At 42.0% G+C, this 19,108-nt stretch overlaps 1 protein-coding gene across 3 annotated transcripts in view; it reads left to right on the top strand.

Annotated features, from left to right (window-relative positions):
- ctnnb1 (catenin (cadherin-associated protein), beta 1) overlaps positions 1–19,108 on the top strand; it is a 39,822-nt gene that overhangs the window by 728 nt on the left and 19,986 nt on the right. The window lies entirely within an intron of this gene.

The following is a 19,108-nucleotide window of genomic DNA, read 5'->3' on the forward strand; positions in this document are numbered from 1 at the left end:
GATGAGGGGGGGTGGGGGGGGAGGAAGTGTACCCGGGATTAGGGGGGGGGGGGGAAGTGTACTCGGGATTGGGGGGGGGGGCGGAAGTGTACCCGGGATTGGGGGGGAGGAGGAAGTGTACCCGGGATGAAGGGGGGGGGGGGTAGGGAGTGTACCCGGGATGAAGGGGGGGGGGATGTGAACCCGGGATCGGGGGGGGCGGGGGACGAGGGGAGGGTGTGTACCCCGGGGGTGGGGGAAGGAAAGAGTATACCCGGGGCAGGAGGGGGTGTGTACCCGAGAGGGGGAGACTGATGTGTGCCCAGGGTTGGAGGGGCAGGGTGGTGAGGGTGTGTACCCTTGGGGGGGGGGGGGGGGGGGGGCAGATGTGTACTTGGGGCGGGTAGAAACCTGGGCTGTTGGTGGGGGACGGGGGGGGGGGGGGTGGGAAACGATGTATCTACCCGGGGGGGGGAAGGATGTATCTACCCGGGGGGGGGGGGGGGGAAGGATGTATCTACCCGGGGGGGGGGGAAGGATGTATCTACCCGGGGGGGCGGAACGATGTATATACCCAGGGGTGGGGGGGTGAACGATGTATCTACCCGGGGGCGGGGGGGGAGGCAACGATGTATATACCCGGGGGGGGGGGGGGGGGAGAAACTATGTGTATATACCCGGGGGGGGGTGGAACGATGTACATACCCAGGGGAGGGGGGGGGAAACGATGTATATACCCAGGGGAGGGGGGGGGCGGAAATGATGTATATACCCAGGGGAGGGGGTAGGTCCCCAGGCTGTTGGGGAAACGGGTGTATACGCCCCTAGGGAGCTGGTATATACCTGGGGAGAGCAGAGGAGTTGATTTTTTTCCCCATGATTTTATGTGGACGGGATTTAGAAGGAGATTGGCGGAGGGCGCCATAACTTGGAGACTAGCTCTCATTACCAATCAAATGAGTGGAGAGTAATGGAGCAGTCGGGGATTTGCATTTTAAAAGATTTTTGCTGACGGATGATATGGTTTGAATGATAGGCCAATAGATTTATATTCTGCTAGTATATAGTTTAAGCAGTGGGTGAATAAAGAGGTTATCTTCCTATCCTGAAGGGGAAAGGAGCAAATAGGCTGATGTGAATTCAGCTTCAAATGCATATAAACCTTTTCTGGCTGGGGTCCACGCCACAGTTCATGCAGTAAAGCAAGATTAAACTTTTAAAATACCTATTTTGATGGGTAGTGTGTTTTTTCTCCTGATATGGGTGATTCTTTTGTGTCCTTTCAGATTTTATATTTTTTGGATATCTTTTGTTCAGAGTAAAATGGATGTTTAATTTGACCATGACTGCAACAATTATGGGTTTTGTGTCTAATTTTAGTATCTAGGGCCTTCCCTAAAATCGTCTAAACTAGTAGAATTTGGTTTAAATCTCAGATGGGAGAATCCAGTGTTCAGTGTATTTCATGCTCGTTTAAATCTTGGGTCTTAGAATCTATAGTTACAAATTTACAATGCTAAGTACATGAGAAGTTTGTTTCTGAATGTTGGTATGGTTTGTGAGTTTGTTTTCCTCTATTGAAGAGGCATTGGTTACAGTTTGAAATGGAAATTAGGAAAGGAGGGGCATGTAGAAGCAAGAGCCTTGTGACTGTTCAACTTTAAATGGGAAATTTGACGCGCTTTGCTTTATTGCTTTGCAGTTGAATGGAAGGGAACGCATCATGTGCTGTACCAGACAATTTGGCTTAAACTTGGATATTATTAAAACGTGGAATGGTTTGGGCCAACTGTTGTCTCTTGTGTAATGGTGACAAAATGCTTTTATCACAATACTGTTTGTAACTTGGCTGCATTATCATTTACAAGTTTTCTGGAAAATGGATGCAATCACAGAAATCAGTCCCTGAAACACTTTTTAAAACAAAATTCCAGCATCCTGTAATAAATTGAAATGTGCCTTTAGTAACAGAAGGTCAGTGGTCATGATTCAAGGTCTAAGTATTTTAAGTATCTGCTTTGTATGGAGTTTGCTTGTAAACAATTGGTTAAACTTAAAAGCTGTTTGTTTGCCCTGAGTTTCTATGTTGGTATTTCTTTATAGGTTTAATGTGTTTTGGGCTCTTAAATGCCAATATATAGCGACTTATTGGTAGCTAATTTATTTTACATGTAGTTCCAGGCCACTAGTTATAAATATATTACAGAATTTGTTTAATGAATTTTTAATGTATACTGTTGTGTTTAGGGACACTGAGATTCTGAGGAATCCGAGTTGGATAACCTTTACCTGCTACTGACCGTCTTGTACTCTAGTCTCATCCTATTATTGAAAGGAATATCTTTATTTGGGTGATGCTTATGAATGTGTATTCGCCTAACCAGGTTCTGTTGGTGCGAATGGCTCACCATTAATAATTGGGATATTTGTTGCAAAGTCGTGTAATGTTTGAAAACATTTGGATTTTTTCCTGTTGCTGGTAAAAAGGGGTGTGTGTAGCCGAGAAACTGGACAATCGAAACCTGTAATTCAAAGAAAGCTCTTTGGTCGCTAACCTGAGTTGCAGTGTGACGCATGTTTACTTCCATTGCTTGTAATTTAAAACCACATTTTGTTTGGCTGTCTTGGACTTTCGATTGAATGAAATAGAGCTTCCAGTAAACATATAAATATTATAAGTAGTTATGCCATTTAAAACAGTTACTTGACTTCGGTGTCATCAGTATTGTGTAAGCTGTTGGAAGTGAATTGTATACTTTGGGTAATCAGTGTTCCTTTTAATATTGTGCTTAACCTGAAGATGATGCTGCACTGATTTTTATTCTTTTGGTGTATCTTGCACAGTTTTGAAAATCGCATTTTATTGTGACTTTTGTTAGTACTAACAAACGTAGGAGAAGTTTGGACAGCATCAAGGAATTTAAAGATGTTAAGTTAGCATTTGTATTCTGATGATTATCCCCTTATCTCTCCTTTCCTGAACACTCTGGCTCCAGTTGTACTACAGCTTGATGGGGACACAGATTTAAGGTGATTGGCAAAAGAACGATGGGGGGGGAGATGAGTTTTTTTTATGCAGTGAGTTGTGATTTGGAGCGTATTGCCTCAAAGGGCAGTAGAAGCAGAATCAATCATAACTTTCAAAAGGGAATTGGATAATTACTTGAAGTAAACATTTGCTGGGCTCTGGGGAAAGAGCAGGGGAAGTGGGACTACTTGGAATGCTCTTTCAAAGAGCCGGCACAGGCATGATGGGCCAAATGGCCTCCTGTGCTGCATGATTCTATGATAGCCAGTACTGTACCCAGGTGGCTGTTTGAGAGCCTAAACAATAGGAGGAGCAGAGAAGGATTTAACAATGTAGCTTGACCCTCCCTGTGCATAGGTTATTGGGTAGCGAGCAGGTGTCCTGGATTGTCTTTTTTGCTTCCTAGTGGATGGTGCTAGGAGTTGTTGTTACTCCAGTTGAAGTTGGCTATTCTTGAGTGGGGTGTGGAAGGAAGAAAGAAAGACTTGCATTTCTGTCGCGCCTTTCACAACGACTGGATGTCTGAAAACACTTTACAGCCAATGAAGTACTTTTTGAAATGTAGTCACTGTTGTAACGTCGGAAACGCTTGGTACCACACCATGTCGTGTATTTTCCACTTGCATGTGAGAGTGTGCGCATTTATGTTATGACACAGCTGCACTGTATATTTAAAAAAAACTTCTGTTCTAAATAAGAACATTGTTCAATGGCTTAAAAAATGAATAGAATTCTTTACTTTGTTTTTCACTGCAGCATTACCAGTTGATTTGTAGCAGAGTTTAAGATATTTTTGGCGGTTCTCCCTGAATTACAAGGGCTATAGGAGCTCCGTTAAATACAGAGAAAACGTTGCTAAACTGGAGTTGGTGATTAACCATGCCTGTTGTTTTTCGCAAAACCTAATCACCTTTTGCTAAAAGTCTCAGCCGGCAGTAGCAAATGGCTTTGGGGAAGAGCGGTTAGGGATGGGAGGGAGCTAAGAAAAGTCCTGCATGTATGAAGTATGTTTATACCTGCCACTTTAATTCCTGCAGTCAACCAGACAAACTGAGACTGCTGAAGCAAATAACTCATTTTTACTTTATTGGAAACTTAGATTCCAGCCTGGTGTCAGGTAGACCTGACCTGGATTTTTTTAGCCAGTGTGAAGCAAACCACACCGACTAATCTGTTCAGTCAGCCAGTTCCTTGTTGTAAATGCAGGAAGAGAAAGATTTTTTAACTGGGTTTGAAGGTGGGAACTATAAAATGTAACATTTGGTCAGACAGAAGGTTTTGTTTATCATCTTATTGGTAAGCTTTAGAATCTAACTGAAATATATAATCTAGACTGGCACTCCAGTGTTGTACTGAGGGGTACTCATTTTTCTCAACTCTGGCAGAAATGTTGAAACAATAACCATCTGCCTGTTTCCTATGGTTGTGGTGGATGGTAGGTGCCTCTCACACACACACACTCACACACTCACACTCACTCACACTCACTCACACTCACTCACACTCACTCACACTCACTCACACTCACTCACACTCACTCACTCACACTCACTCACACTCACTCACACTCACTCACACTCACTCACACTCACTCACACTCACTCACACTCACTCACACTCACTCACACTCACTCACACTCACTCACACTCACTCACACTCACTCACACTCACTCACACTCACTCACACTCACACACACTCACACACACACTCACACTCACACTCTCTCACACACACACACACACTCAACATCAGAAGTAGATTAACTGGTGATTTATATCATTGCTGCTTGTGGAGCCTTGCTGTATGCCAAATGACTGCTATATTTGTCTACATGAAGAACAAACAAAAACTTGTATTTGTATGGTATAAGCAAAAAGGCTGAAAATAGATAACAGAAAATGCTGGGCATGCTCAAGTCAGTATGCAGTTGTGGAGAGAACAGGCAAATTGATGCTTTGGCTTTGAATCTGCCATCAGAACTCTCGAGACCAGAACCTGAAACGTCAGCCTGCAAAGATGCTGTGTATTTCCACCATTTACTGTTTCTGTTATTTATATAGCACCTTGCATTTCTTCCTGACGTTCCGAATGCTTTGTAGCTAGTAAAACATTTTTTGAAATGGTAGGCAATGTAACTTCCAAAAGAATTCGCTGTGAAGTATTTTTGAGATATTTGGGAGATGTAATGGGTGTTTGCATAAATGAAAGTATTTGAATTTGATCTTTGCTGTGCCAGCATAAATGATCAGCATTTATTGTCAGATGGCTCTATGATATGTTTAAGTAGGATCCCATTTTCAGATAATGGGAGTGTAAAAGGTTTGCAGATTGGTTGTGTTTTGCTTGCCTATTCTGGTTTCCCCTCGTAATGGGAAGGAAGCTTGTTTGCATGTGCCAGCAATGTAAAATATGGTACATAGCTGCAAAAATATGGTAGCTATTTTAATGTGGAATATTTTAATGTGAATCTGGATTATGCGGCTGAGAATTGGTATAATCAATCAACTAGAAAGAAAAAAATGCTTAAACTATACAGCCAGTCTTTCAGCATCTGAAAAAAGAAAAGAACTTTTCAGGTAGATGCTCTTTGTCAGAACAGGAGCATCATGCTAAGTGAACGCACCAAAAGTATTAACCCATTTCCTTGTTGGATGTTGATTCAGTATTTCCAGCATTTACTGTTGGTTTTTCTCTCTCTGCTACATATAAAGAAGTGTTTGTGATGTCTGTGCATGTATCTGTCAGAATTAATTGCTTGAACAAATTAAATGCAATTAGATTAGTTTTCAGGAGCCTTGTGTGGTGTAGTGTAAACAGGATAGCTGAATATTTTGCTTGTACTTAGAGCAGCAATTCAGAAACAATGGGCTTCGGTGTAAGCTGAACTTTTTGATCTTTTGGACTGGGAGTGCTCCCTTTTTGTAAACCCTAACGTGTTTGGAGAAACTACAAGAATGGTGTTCACTTCACGGTTGGACTGATTCTCAATGTTCATCATTTAATTTCAATCCTGGTGCACTTTTTCTTCCCGATAAGCAACTGGAAAGATAGTAAAATGATAGAATACAGGTAGTCCGAACATTTGCTAATAATTTGATTTTCCTGCATTACTTTAAAAAAAATATATATAGAATTGGGTTTTGTAGTCCTAGCTGCCTTTACAGTAGAGTTTTTAAATAGATTTCAAGTTCATCCATGACTGTCTGTCTTTCATAGTTCATTTTAATAATAGTTCCCTGCTTTGCAATGTATAAAAAGCTGCAAAGTTGGTCTCTGTACAATGCCTACTTTATTTAAAAGAATTTTTAACTGGTGCCAACACCAGCAAAAGATTGTCTTTAAAGCCGTGGTTCTGGAAATGCAATCAGTATGGCATATTGGAAGGAATGCAACTTGAGTGGTTAGGGTGAGGTGTGGGGAGACTGCTGGTCCTTTGAAGTTGGTCAAATGAATTCCATATGTGTGAAGGAGTAAAGACAGCTAGCTTTGGAAGCTGGTGCAAATAGTCGGATACCAAACGTTTTTATTTTTGTACTACATCGTAATTACTTTATAGGGGCTGGGGGAACCCAAAATGAATAGCTTGAAGGTGCTCTAAAGACTGGGGAAAATGCAGTAGTGTTAAAGCAGGATGTTGGTTCTTGTCTGCTGGCTGACTTGAGTTGCTGAGGGAGACATGGTTGGTTGACAGTCATTGGAAAGTTACATGTTGTGCTGAACAAAAAAAATGCCTGTTAACCCTGTAAATGCCCAGAAGTTCAAATGTAATTAATGAAGGTGCATTTAGGATACTCTTGACAGGTGTGATTGACTTAATTGATCAGTACACTCATAGAATGATGCATCACAGGAGGAGGCCATTCGGCCCATTATGCCTGTTGGTAATTTCCTTGACTGTGCAGTGCGTTGGATAAATGTATTAAAATGATGACCTTGATTGGCGTTGACTGAAGATGTTTTCCTCCTGCACATTGGCAGGCAGGTGACCTGCTCTGGTGGGTGTCCAAGCGTTTGTCTTAGTTGGCTCCATAGGTATGTAGCATGGAGTCTCAAGGACTACAAAGTTTAAATTCATGTTTCCATTAATTTGCTGCCAATTCTAACAGCTCTTGGTTGTTCTGATTTTATAATTTAATGCCAGTGAGGCAATTGAACTGAAAATAGCCTTTTCTGAATGTTTAGGACTTCAAAATTCAGGAGCACCAGAAAATAAATGTTTTAGAACGAATGGAACTGAGTTGTCGGGGTAGGAGGGCCTCTTGTGGTTCATGGGCTGTAGGTTGGACATGTCTGTGCTGTGGTACTCTGAAACCAGCTGTTGGGTGATCTGTCATCATGCTCTTCCCTGTGCAGAAGCATTGGCCTCTAGTTGGCATGTCCCTGTGGTTTTAAGGAGGGGTGGGGTGGGAAAGAGATGGAGAGGAAAAATCTATCTTGTCCTATAAAAAACCTGTCTAGTCGGCTGCTCTGGAGTAGCACTGACCACAATGTCTGACACAAAGATAATTATTGAGATTTTCTTTTCCAGCGCATTGGTGAACAAAGTAAAGCTGAAAATATCTCCCTACAAATGATTGCAAGCACAATGGGTACTCATGCCTCTGTTTAATTTGGCTGCTTAAATATACCTGATGTGTTTTGGTTCCCATTTTTGTGGAAAGTGTGTACATTGTCAGACTTAACTCAGTTCATGGGGAACAGGCAAAACTGTATTGCAAACTTTCTCGGGAGTCAATTTCTGGTTTATCTGGCATGGTGTGTTCTGTGGGCAGACTAATTTCTGGGTGGTGAATAGATGCAATGCTAATTTTTAATAACACTAACCTACCATGTTAGAACATGTTTGCCTTTTTGTGCTGAAGGTCAACTAAGGGGGTATACAGTCACTTTTGTTTTTCAAATATGTATGTGAGATCATGGCTGTCTCTACTGTGATTGCAGCGTAATTATGCTTTGAGAATCTAGTTTTGTTATTGAGCACACCCGGGTCAGCTCTAACCTGGCAGATGCACAGCAACGATAACTTTGAATAGCATTCCTATTGGGACAAATAACTTTTCTATTTCCCACTAACCATGCTACATCTGAGTTGCAGTAAATGGCAAATTGAATGTTTTGTGCTTAGGAACCATGTTCGCAAGTCTGGTCATTGACACTGCTAAAGTAGGAGGAAGAGAATCATTCAGGCCAGTAGTCAAGCCCAGGGCTCAGATTTAAAAGACCAGTGAACCATCCAGTCATCCCAACAAAGTGACCTGTGGCATGAAAAGTACAATTAAAGCCTAATATAACAGATTCATATGTATAAAATATTTTCCATCCATCACAAGAGTGTTTAGCAGTACATTGTGGCAGTGTTTTGTATTTATAACAACTACAGTACTTGCATTTATATAGTGCCTTTAACGTAGTAAAATGCCTCAAGGCATTTCACAGGAGCGTTACCAAGCCACATAAGGAGATATTGGGACAGAAGAGGTAGGTTTTAAGGAACGTCTTAAAGGAGGAAAGAGGCGGAGATGTAAAGGGAGGCAATTCCAGAGGTTAGGGCCTCAGCAGCTGAAGGCATGGCTACCAATAGATTAAAAGCAGGGATGCGCAAGAGGTCAGAATTGGAGGAGCGCAGAGATCTCTGGGTGGGGGGCTGTAGTGGTACTTCTAATGTTTTTGTAAGTGGTAACCTAGCATTTATTTCCAATTCCTTAAACAATTGGTGTTTAACTGATGGCTCAGTTGAGAAGTGCACATCTAGTGTGGGACTGAGACCAAGGAAGTCTGGCTTTGATTCCTTGTCTGTGCCAAGTTAGCTGGCATCAGCCAGCAGCCCACCCACAGGCCAAGCAACAAAAAATATCAGCTAGACTTTCCTGCTCTTGTTGCTGCTAGAAATGTGTGTGTGGATATCGGGCAAGGACAGGATCACTCCTATAGTGGTACAACTTACAAGCTCTCCGGGTTGATGTTTAAAGAATGGCCACTTGGCCAACTTGCTGGGAGGCTAGAGTGTTCGAAGAATCGTGCGCAGGATGAATAAATGCCTTCAGGAGGGAAGGAAATTGTGTGAAAGTAAGACGCTTTCAAGTTGTTGAAATCCTGTGATGTCTTGCATTGAAGAAAATGGCTTTTTTAAGTAGAAAGACATGGTATTTGTCTGAGGTGGCAATACCTGACTAAGAATCCTAGATTCTTCGAGTAACTGGAATTCTGGTCTCTCTACTCCTGATTCCTAAAACTGAGAGAGTAGATTTAACCATTATAATTAATTTGGAGGAAGAAAGGAAATGGATGAGACCTTGGAGGGAAAAGCTGTTTAATTCACAAACCTGTACCATGATATCCAGATTCATTTGGTAAACCCTTTTGCAGGTTTTCTTTCTTCCCTTTAGCATTTTGTTTTAACTTTGATTTCCCTTCTTGTGGTCTTTCTATACCACGCCTTCTCCCTAGCTGAGGCAAAATACAGCTTGTTAATGTGACTCCAGTCGTGTTTATTTTTGCATTGTAGCAATATTGGTTGTCAATTTTAGGAAATTAGATCAGCGTTTTGTTCCGCTTGGGGTTTGTGGAGGCCTGTCTCACATTGTTTGCTGATGGCATAAATAAGTCTCTTGTACTTCAGGTACTGGTTTAAGGCTAGTATTTGTCTAACATAACATGGAGTCAGCAGTGCTGAGTTGCAGACAGCTCGACATTGTGCTGTGGCCTAGTAATTTAAATGACTGATGACTCTACACTAAAAATGTAACTTTTATAAAAAAAAAAGTAAGTTTTCAGGGTTCCCAACAACTGGTTGTGTATAATTAGTATGAGACTAATTAATCAAGCCAATCTTTTAAAATTCATATTGTCAGTCAGCCATTATTGCAATTGCTTTGATGCAGAATTGGTTTGAAGTTCTCATTGTGGTATTGGTGCAGGTTAGGAAATTCTTGCACCTGCAATAAGATAATTCTTGTTGCACATTTGGAAACTATGTGAAGACTTCGCAGCTTGCTTGTTATAGATGGGTGATACAATGTACTTTAAAAAAAAATTTTTTAAAGAGGACTTCGCTGCCTCGGGTGACTCTTTAATTTCTCCCCTAAATACCTGGAATGGGCTGTAGGTCTAGGGCTATCAAACAAGTTCTTGAAAAATTAATCCCTTGATTAAAAATTTTAATCTGTAAATCTTGGTTTTAATCGCATTTGCTGCATCCAAGTTTGTTCTGTTACTGATTTTTTAATTACATGGAATTATAGAAAAACTCAAACTGAACTGTTTGTGAAGAGTACATCTGTGATACTGGAACTCAGTTTGCCTGTAGATACAAGTAACTCCTATTCAATGAACTGTCAGTTTAAACATAGAAACATAGAAGATAGGAGCAGGAGTAGGCCATTCGGCCCCTCGAGCCTGCTCCGCCATTCAATGAGATCATGGCTGATCATCCAAATTCAGTACCCTGTCCCTGCCTTCTCTCCATATCCCTTGATCCCTTTAGCCTCAAGAAATATATCCGCAACTCTTGAATATATTTAATGAACTGGCCTCCACCGCCCTCTGTGGCAGAGAATTCCACAGGTTCACCACTCTCTGGGTGAAGAAATTCCTCCTCATTTCAGTCCTAAATGGCTTACCCCTTATCCTTAGACTGACCCCATTCCAAGTCCTTTTTAGTGCTTTGCTCCATAATACTTTAGTTTACAATTATCTTTTTCTTCCGATTGCTTTCTGTCCATGTTAACTACATTACATTTTTTTATTTGTTTGACATCAGTGTTTTTTTGAAACTTCCCCTTTTTTAAGGCTGGCTCCATGCCCAGCTTTGCCACATCCAGCCCCTCTGTCCACCCCATCCGGCCTGACATCGCTAATTGACTTCCCAACTAGGAAGGACTCTTCCCCTGCCCCCCCCCCCCCCCCCCCCAACTTCATATTGCTCCCTGACTGACAGACAACCTCCATTTTTATTTCCCTATCATCTGTTCCAGCACCATCCTCCACTAGGGGTTGGATGACTGGGAAGCGGTAGCGACAAGGGCATGCACCAAAGGATTAATTGACCGGTAAAATCAAAACATTTTACATTTTTAATTTGGAAACACAAGAGGAAAGTTTTAAACAGGAGAGCTTTTTTGTTGACCAATATTTTCCTCAATTTGCGCAGTTGTAACGTTAAAATATTAATTGTCTCAAAAATTATCGCATTAATTGCAGAAGATAGCTGAGACTAATTTTGCGAGCCATAACTTATTCCCTAAATACAATAATCATTAGCCTCTGTTTTGCTTTCTTAAAACCGTTCTGCAGCCATAGGCTTACTGACAGCATTTTTGTATTAAACCTAAAATGCACATTAATGGTAGATCTTCAGCTGTATTTGGTAAGATTAAATATATTGACTTCTGCAAAGTCTATTTGTAAAAGACTTTTTATGGGGTTTGCATTGGATCGTGCATTCATATGAAATCCGTTTGAACTGAAACGTTTTCCAAGATTTTAAAGTAAACTACCTAAAATGAAATTAATCTGGTACTTTTTTTTGTCAGAGTTCAGCTTTAGGTCACTGAGGCCCTAGCTGGGCTTGCTTTGGCATGACTGAGCTGCTAGCATAGTATGTGATTCAGATTAATTGGTTTCCTGTAACCTGATTGGCTAAATTTGTAGACTGCACAGCACTTTTTGACGTGGTTTTTGATATATTTGCTTAAGCAACAAAGAACCTTGGAGGAAGTGCAGTCTGTATTAGTCTAGCTTTTCATTCATTGCCACAGTAGCTTTTTGACTATCGTAGCATGAGTCTGGAGATACAGTAGGAAGCGAGCTGATGTACAGAAAGACCTGCGTCATTGGGTAAGTTGTACTATTGTAGAACAATGTTTGTATCTGGTAATAGCCTGAATTTATATTTGTCGGTTTTCCCATCTTGGCAGCAGTGCTGTAATGTGAAGGGGATATTTTCTGACTGATCTTGACGTACAGGTTTACTGTTAGTACTAGCTAGGTGTTTCATTCCTTCAGGAAAGCGAGTGGATGCTTAACTCGGGAGTTCCTATGTTCTCCCTCCTTTCCTGAGGATGACTGATGTGGGCCTAAGACTATTGTGCATGTACCTCCTTTTGTGTGAGCCGATGGGGTGACTTCCCAAATTTCAGAGCGCTTATGATTGTTCGGTACAGAGAGTATTTGTAGCAAATATTTGGCAAAGTTAACTCAATATGGTAGTGATTTCTTTTTGCTATTAGTGAAACCTAAAGTATCAGTATAGTGTAGCTTATTCTTCAGTAAGACATCATTTTAGCTGAGAGTTTATTTTGAAAGTTGTAAGCGTTTCATCTTTTTATATAATTTGAATACATAGCTGCACCAAGGAGTAGGAGTTATGACTAAGATCGACTAAGTAGGCAGTGATTTTGAATGGCTGACTAACATTTGTTGCAGAGGGAGTGACTAGAGTTCTTGAAATTAAATCTGTAAATTGGTCTTGGGAAGGGTGACTCATATGGGTGTGAAGCGATTTTGTGCTGCAGAATTCACAACTGCTCAATGAAACCAGATACAGTTTAGTTGACAAGAGAGATCCAAACCTGATCACCTTTTTAAAGCCAAGTGGAGAGAAATATCCCAGGGCTAACGTGGACGTGGGCTGGCTCTCCGCAGAGGTGGTAGGCTAGTGACAGCAATTATAAACCGTGTTCTTGTGGTGAAGTAATTGTGGTGGTATTGAGGTCAGCATGATTCGTGATTTTGAAATTGAGAACTTTTGAGCTCGTCATTATGTACATAAGTACAGAAATGTAACAATCTCCACTTTGAGAAACTAGGTCCTTGTACTCGCAGTGTTTTTTAAATTATTTGAAATTTTTTGTGTATGGATGGGCATCTTTAGGGAGGGGATTGCATGCTGGCAGTTTTGGGGTGGGGGGTGGTGGGAGACTAAATAAGGAATGTAAGGAAATCTTTCATCAATGTTACTTGAGTTAAAGTGGTATGCTATTAATAGTTTTTTTGTGAATGATGGTTTAGTATTTAATGTGTGATTAAATTACCAATTAACTTGATATGTTTGTAAAATGCCAAACTAGAAATCATCCTTTGTGGCTTTGGTTCATCTTCAAAAGGAAGGTCCCGAAACAAATCTTTTGGTCTAAGTTTGTGTGTTTTAATTGCTTTTAATTTAATGTTCTAGTCAGCTTTAATGTGGCGCTGAACCAAGACGGATGTGCGTAGTAATTAGATCTGTCTTTTTGAAAGTATAGATTTGCCACAAGGGCCACGTGGTAAGCAGTACAAAAATTGTGCCCAAATAGCGCATAAATTCAGGTTATTAACTGCTGTTTTTCAAAGTAGAAATCAAATAGGAAATTCAGAAGAAACTTCTTTACCCAGAGAGTGGTGAGAATAGGGAATTTGCTACCACAGGGAGTGGTTGACGTGATTAGTATAGATGCATTTAAGGGGAGACTAGATAAGCATATGAGGGAGAAGGGAATAGAGGGCTATGCTGATGGAGTTAGATGAGGAAAGACAGGAGGAGGCTCGAGTGGAGCATAAACGTTGGCATGGACTTGTTAGGCCAAATGGCCTGTTTGTGCTGTTAATCCTCTGTAAAATACATCTAGATTTCACAAGTGTGGATTAGTAATATTGGACTATCTTTTAGAGCTTGTGATACTGAGCCATGCGAAGCAAGAAAAGACAGACTTGCATTTCTATAGCGCCTTTCACGACCACCGGAAGTCTCAAAGCGCTTTACAGCCAATGAAGTACTTTTGAAGTGTAGTCATTGTTGGGAAGATCACCACTTCAATTCCTGGTCTATACTGAGTAACTGATCTTGGAATGGCAGTTGGATCACCACAGTTTTCCTCAGGATCTTTGGTATAAGGAGGACTGAAATTGACTAGTAATTCCTGCTGGAAGTTGGGAGAGGACAGGATTGATCTTGGCCGTGATTCTCCACAGTTTGAAAACTTGCCAGTGCTTGCTGTCTGGACTTGTAGTAAGAATGGCTGCTTGAGTACCAGCGTTCCAAACACCTGTGGAACTGTCCCTCAGCATGAATCAGATGGAGAAAAAATAGATAGGATTATAAAACTGAATCTGTCTTCTACAATCCTGTCCATTTACCTTTTTGGTGGTACAAATTTTCTGTGGAATCTCGACTGAGATGGAGAAGCTAGAATTCATGTTTTCAACCTATTTTGTCTGAAGAACTCTGCTGTCTTGACAGCACTTGGAAGAGCGAGGAACAATGGGCATTTTAATGGTTCCTTCTGATTCAATTACTACTGTAGCTTTCAAAAGCTCTTATAATAATGTGTCCGTGACTACACAAACCACTCTGGGTCCAGGTATATTGTGTTATCAGTAAAACAGTCCGGGTACAGGTATATTGTGCATCAGTAAAACAGGTTTATTGAGCATTAAACATCCAGTACAAAGAAGTAATACTTAACAAGAAGATAGTCACAGTCTGTTCATTGAACCCCGGCGTTCCATCCGAGTGACTGTGGCGCAAGTCTCCTGATGTATGTTGTTGTGTTCTGTTGACCGAAGCTTGCTTCCTTGGGATCTTGCTGTGTTCTGTTGACTGAAGCTTGCTTCCTTGGGATCAAACACCCCTTCCAGGTGAAACAGCGATTTACTTGTACTCCTTGCAATCTAGTATACTGTATTCGCTGCTCACGATGCGGTCTCCTCTACATTGGGGAGACCAAATGCAGATTGGGCGACCGCTTTGCGGAACACCTCCGTTCAGTCCGTAAGGGTGACCCTGAGCTTCCGGTCGCCTGTCATTTTAATTCACCGCTCCATTCCTACTCGGACCTCACCGTCCTTGGCCTCTTGCATTGTTCCACGGAAGCTCAACGTAAACTCGAGGAACAACACCTCATCTTCCGATTAGGCACTTTGCAGCCTTCCGGACTCAATATCGAGTTCAACAATTTCAGATCATAACCTCTGCCCCTATTACATTTTTACTTTTTTTTCTCTCTCCCACATGGTAGCTGTCTCATCCTGCCAGTACACTTCGCACCTAATCTGAGCCGTCTTTTGTCTCCTACTAGTCCTATTGCCATCTCGTCTGGTTTTGAATACCTCTTAATGTCTCTTTACTTCTTTTGTTCTATCGCAACCCTGTCTTCGATCTATTTTATTTCCTTTCCAGTTTTGAAAAAGGGTTCACCCGAAACGTCAACTCTAATTTCTCTCCACGGATGTTGCCTGGCCTGCTGAGTATTTCCAGCATTTTCTGTTGTTATTTCCTTGGGATCTTGCTGTGTTCTGTTGACTGAAGTTCCTATCAATCTCTGGTTACACGGTGCGCGCTTTCGATGTTCAAAACCCGTATCTTTATACCCTTTTCCCCCTCATTTTGCCTACGTGGCAGTAATTAACCCTCTGACACCTGGTAAAAAGTCTTGCTTCCCTCGTTGGCCATCTTATGACCTTGTTGATCCCACTAGGTTTTTCTCTATGCATAACAAAGTACCCTTATCTCAGATCTTCACTTTTCATAGAACATTTCCTAGAATGTTTCCTAAATAGTCTGTCCATCCTATAGCTGTACCAATGAAGGATGTCTCCAACTCCTATCTCTCTCTCTAGCTCTTATCTCTTTTCCATAATATTACCAAATATGTCCCCGACAGTCTTCGTGTTTGTGCAGCACAACATTCCATTACTTCAGTAATTTGAGGTTTTTCGTCAGGTTGGCATAATATCCCATCCTGCTTTGCTCTCAGCCATTTGCCATTTTATACAGGCTTTTAGGCTTTTAACATACAATTTCACATTATAGTTATACAAAAATGGTTATAGAATCTTAATGTTTACTAAATCCTACAGGTACACCCTATCCTACACTACCTACTTCATCTGAAGTAAGGAAAATCGGGCATTGTTAACGGTTTGTCACTTTTCTGTGGTTTTGACATGGGCCGTAATTTTATTTACTTTAATGTTAGTTAAAATACACGTCCCTAGCCTGCCACTGCGCATTAATCTGTTAGACTAGCTGAGGTGTAAACAGCCTTTCTTCCTGTGGTCTGTGGTAGGAAGTCTTGTGTGTCTGTATTGCATCCTGTGTCGGTGAGCTAAATCAGTTGTGTGGTAGAAATCTAGAGAGTTGAGTAAGTGCTTTGTATGAACTGAAAGCAGAAATTACTTTGCTAAACAGTGATTTTTGCCTTGGAGGTGAGCTAGTTGGTGAGACTTGAATAACTGTGGCAAATTTAAAGTTGGTTCTGAGCTCAAACTGCTGTGGGGCAGTGTGGTTTTCAAGTCTCCCTTACTCCTTTTGGATATCTCACTTATTTCTATTTCTTCCACCATTTATTTAAAGTCCTTGTTATCACGGTCATCCCAAGTCCCATGGTGAGATGTTCCTTTCTATCCCTCAGCTTGTGTGCTGTGATTAATCATCCCTGGTGACTTCAGCCATGTTCATTTTCCTTTCTCATTTCGGTTTTGCTGTCCTCCCTTAACCTTGCCCTACAACTCCCATTGTCCTTGCCTTTTATCACTGGGAAAATTGTCGCCTCAGCTCCTTCACCAATTTGTACTCTTAACTCCCAACTCCCCTCTCTGCCCCCAACGTGTCGGCTGCTGCTATATAAGTTGTCCCACAGCTCCCCGCTCTGCTTTCCCCATCAAGTCACCCAACCCAGTCGTAGTTCCCACTTTAGCGCCCTTACGTCTGAGGACCACAGACTTGGCATTCATCTGGTATCCACCACCAAGTCTGAGACCATGTACACAAGTATATCCTTCCTTTCTCTTCTCACCCCCCACCCCGCCAAAGCCTCTGACCACCTCACAATCCCTTACTCATCCTAAACCTGGTCTTGTCAACTTGCAGCTTTTATCAGCTTCCCCGAGCTCGTTTGAGATGCGTTGCCCCTTGATTCCTCGTTTCCCCCAAATCCTAATCGCTCAACTACAATTCCTGACCGCAGTGTTTGCTGGACCCTCTGTTTGACATTATACCTCTTCCTTTTAAAATGGTCATCAGCTTCCTTCTCAAAGGCCCAGCCTTATTCTGCCTGCGCCCCCCCCCCCCCCAAAAAAACTACTGCACACACTCTAATCGACCTTTCTTGTCCAAAGGTCTTTGGAACGTGAATGTGTCACTTCTCGGCTGCAAGTTCATCTCCCCCACAACTTCCTGTTGAAATCGCTTGTCTGGTTTCTGCTCTGCCCACCACAACAAGACACACTTGCCAACTATAGCCTCTGACACTGAGTAGGCCAAAGCTATCATTTTGGCCCCTGCCAAAAACACTGCACACCCATACCACATATTCCATCCTGGCTTCTCTGAACCAGACTGCAAGTAACTGTACAACCTAGAACTGAATTCCTATCCACTACCCCCACAACGTTGCCCACCTCTGCTACCACTGCCATGCCCCCATGGTCACTGAACCTCTTGCTCATATCTTGACTTCTGTCATGCATCCTGGTTTCCTGATCCCCTCTCCATGAACTCAATCATCTAATACTCCGCCCTGTCCCATCTATCGCCCCCATCCTGCTGACCTATACTGTGCCCCCATGACGCGCCCCTCCCCCCCCCCCCCCCCCCCAAAGCAACAATGGAATTAATTTAAAATCCTTGTATACAAATTCCCCCAAAGCTTTGCCCCATCCTATCTCTGCAATCACATGTTCCACCCCCCCCCCCCCCCCCCCCCCAAAAACCCCACGGTCCACCTCTGGCAAAGCTTTGTTACCTTGGTCCTAGTCTTTACAACACATTTCCCAAATCCTGTCTCTACCTCCCTGCCGATCATTAAAAGCCTTCGCAAAATACATCTCTCTGACCATGCTTTTGACTCTACTCTTTTCCTCTCTCAGCACCTTGGGATACTATCTACATTAAAGCCGCTTTATAAATTCACATTGTTAGTTTAAAACGTGAAGAAATGCTGCCCGGTTCTTGGAGCAGTGCCAGAGTCTGTTTTTTGAACAAAAAAATCAGAATTTTCTTCCTTTCCTGAAGGCATTGATGGCTTGTGGGGTAATATTGTGTAAACACGCTTAATAGACTTGGAAGGTCCCAGGTTTATGCTGAGTGGTATCCCAAGTGGCTGTTATTCTTTAAGATTTGATGGTGGATGTTGGCAGATTATTTTATTGCACTGGGGCAGCACAATATAACCTTGCAGGGTGTCCATGTGATAATGTTCTAGCAGGAGTCACTGCATGGTAATTTGGGTGGGAACACTGGCTTTTTTTGTGTTCCCTCTTAACATGGTCACTGAATTATAGCCCCCTTTACTGCTACCCTAACTCACATCAGTCAACTTCTCATAGACCCAGGACCTTTCTATTCTGTAGGTGATTTTACATTTTGTGCTTCTAGAGCTTGGATCAGGGGAGAGCAATGTCTGTGTTTACATGGCTAAGATCAGCTTTCCTAACCAGACTGCCAAACGTAGAGCCATGCAAATGCACATTGGGAGTTGGCTGCATTTACACAGGTGTAACAAAATATACAAACCGTTTAAAAGCTGAAGTTTTGAAATACTAGATATTCTGGCCACATCCTTGTCTTTAAATCCAGAGAACTTTTTCTCTTCTCTCCTGAAGAATCTCGCTGTTTCATAAATGAGTTCTAACAGTGCCAGGTTGATATGTCTGAGGCTGGTGTCAGGCTGCTGGTCTGTGTGTTAAAGTTAAAATGTGGTGTGAAATGACGGGCCTCCAGGACATCCTTGTTAATCACGATTTAATGTGTTCCTTTGTCCTGCTCAGAGTCAGACATCAGCAAATGCCATGGTTAATGAATATTTGCATTCATTTCCTGTTGAGCTTTTGTTGGGATTTAACTCCTACCCTGCTGATGTGCCTTGGCTTGTTAAATGCTCATCTGTTCTGCATAAAAAGCAGAACGACGGAAGAAGTTGGTGTGCTTGCGTTAAACTGCAGTTGTTTCCTTGAATGGGTACAGCTGATTACAGCTAATTATGAGGACCGAAAGGATGCAATAAAAACAGAAACTGGTAAAGAAAATACCCAGCAAGACTGTGATTAAAAACAGAAAATGCGGGAAATACTCAGCCGGTCAGGCAGTATCTGTGGGGAGAGAAACCGAGTTAACGTTTTAGAT

Source organism: Somniosus microcephalus, chromosome 5 (assembly GCF_052327205.1).
Source record: "Somniosus microcephalus isolate GS21.2 chromosome 5, FLI_Smic_1.0, whole genome shotgun sequence".
NCBI classification, from domain to species: domain Eukaryota; kingdom Metazoa; phylum Chordata; class Chondrichthyes; order Squaliformes; family Somniosidae; genus Somniosus; species Somniosus microcephalus.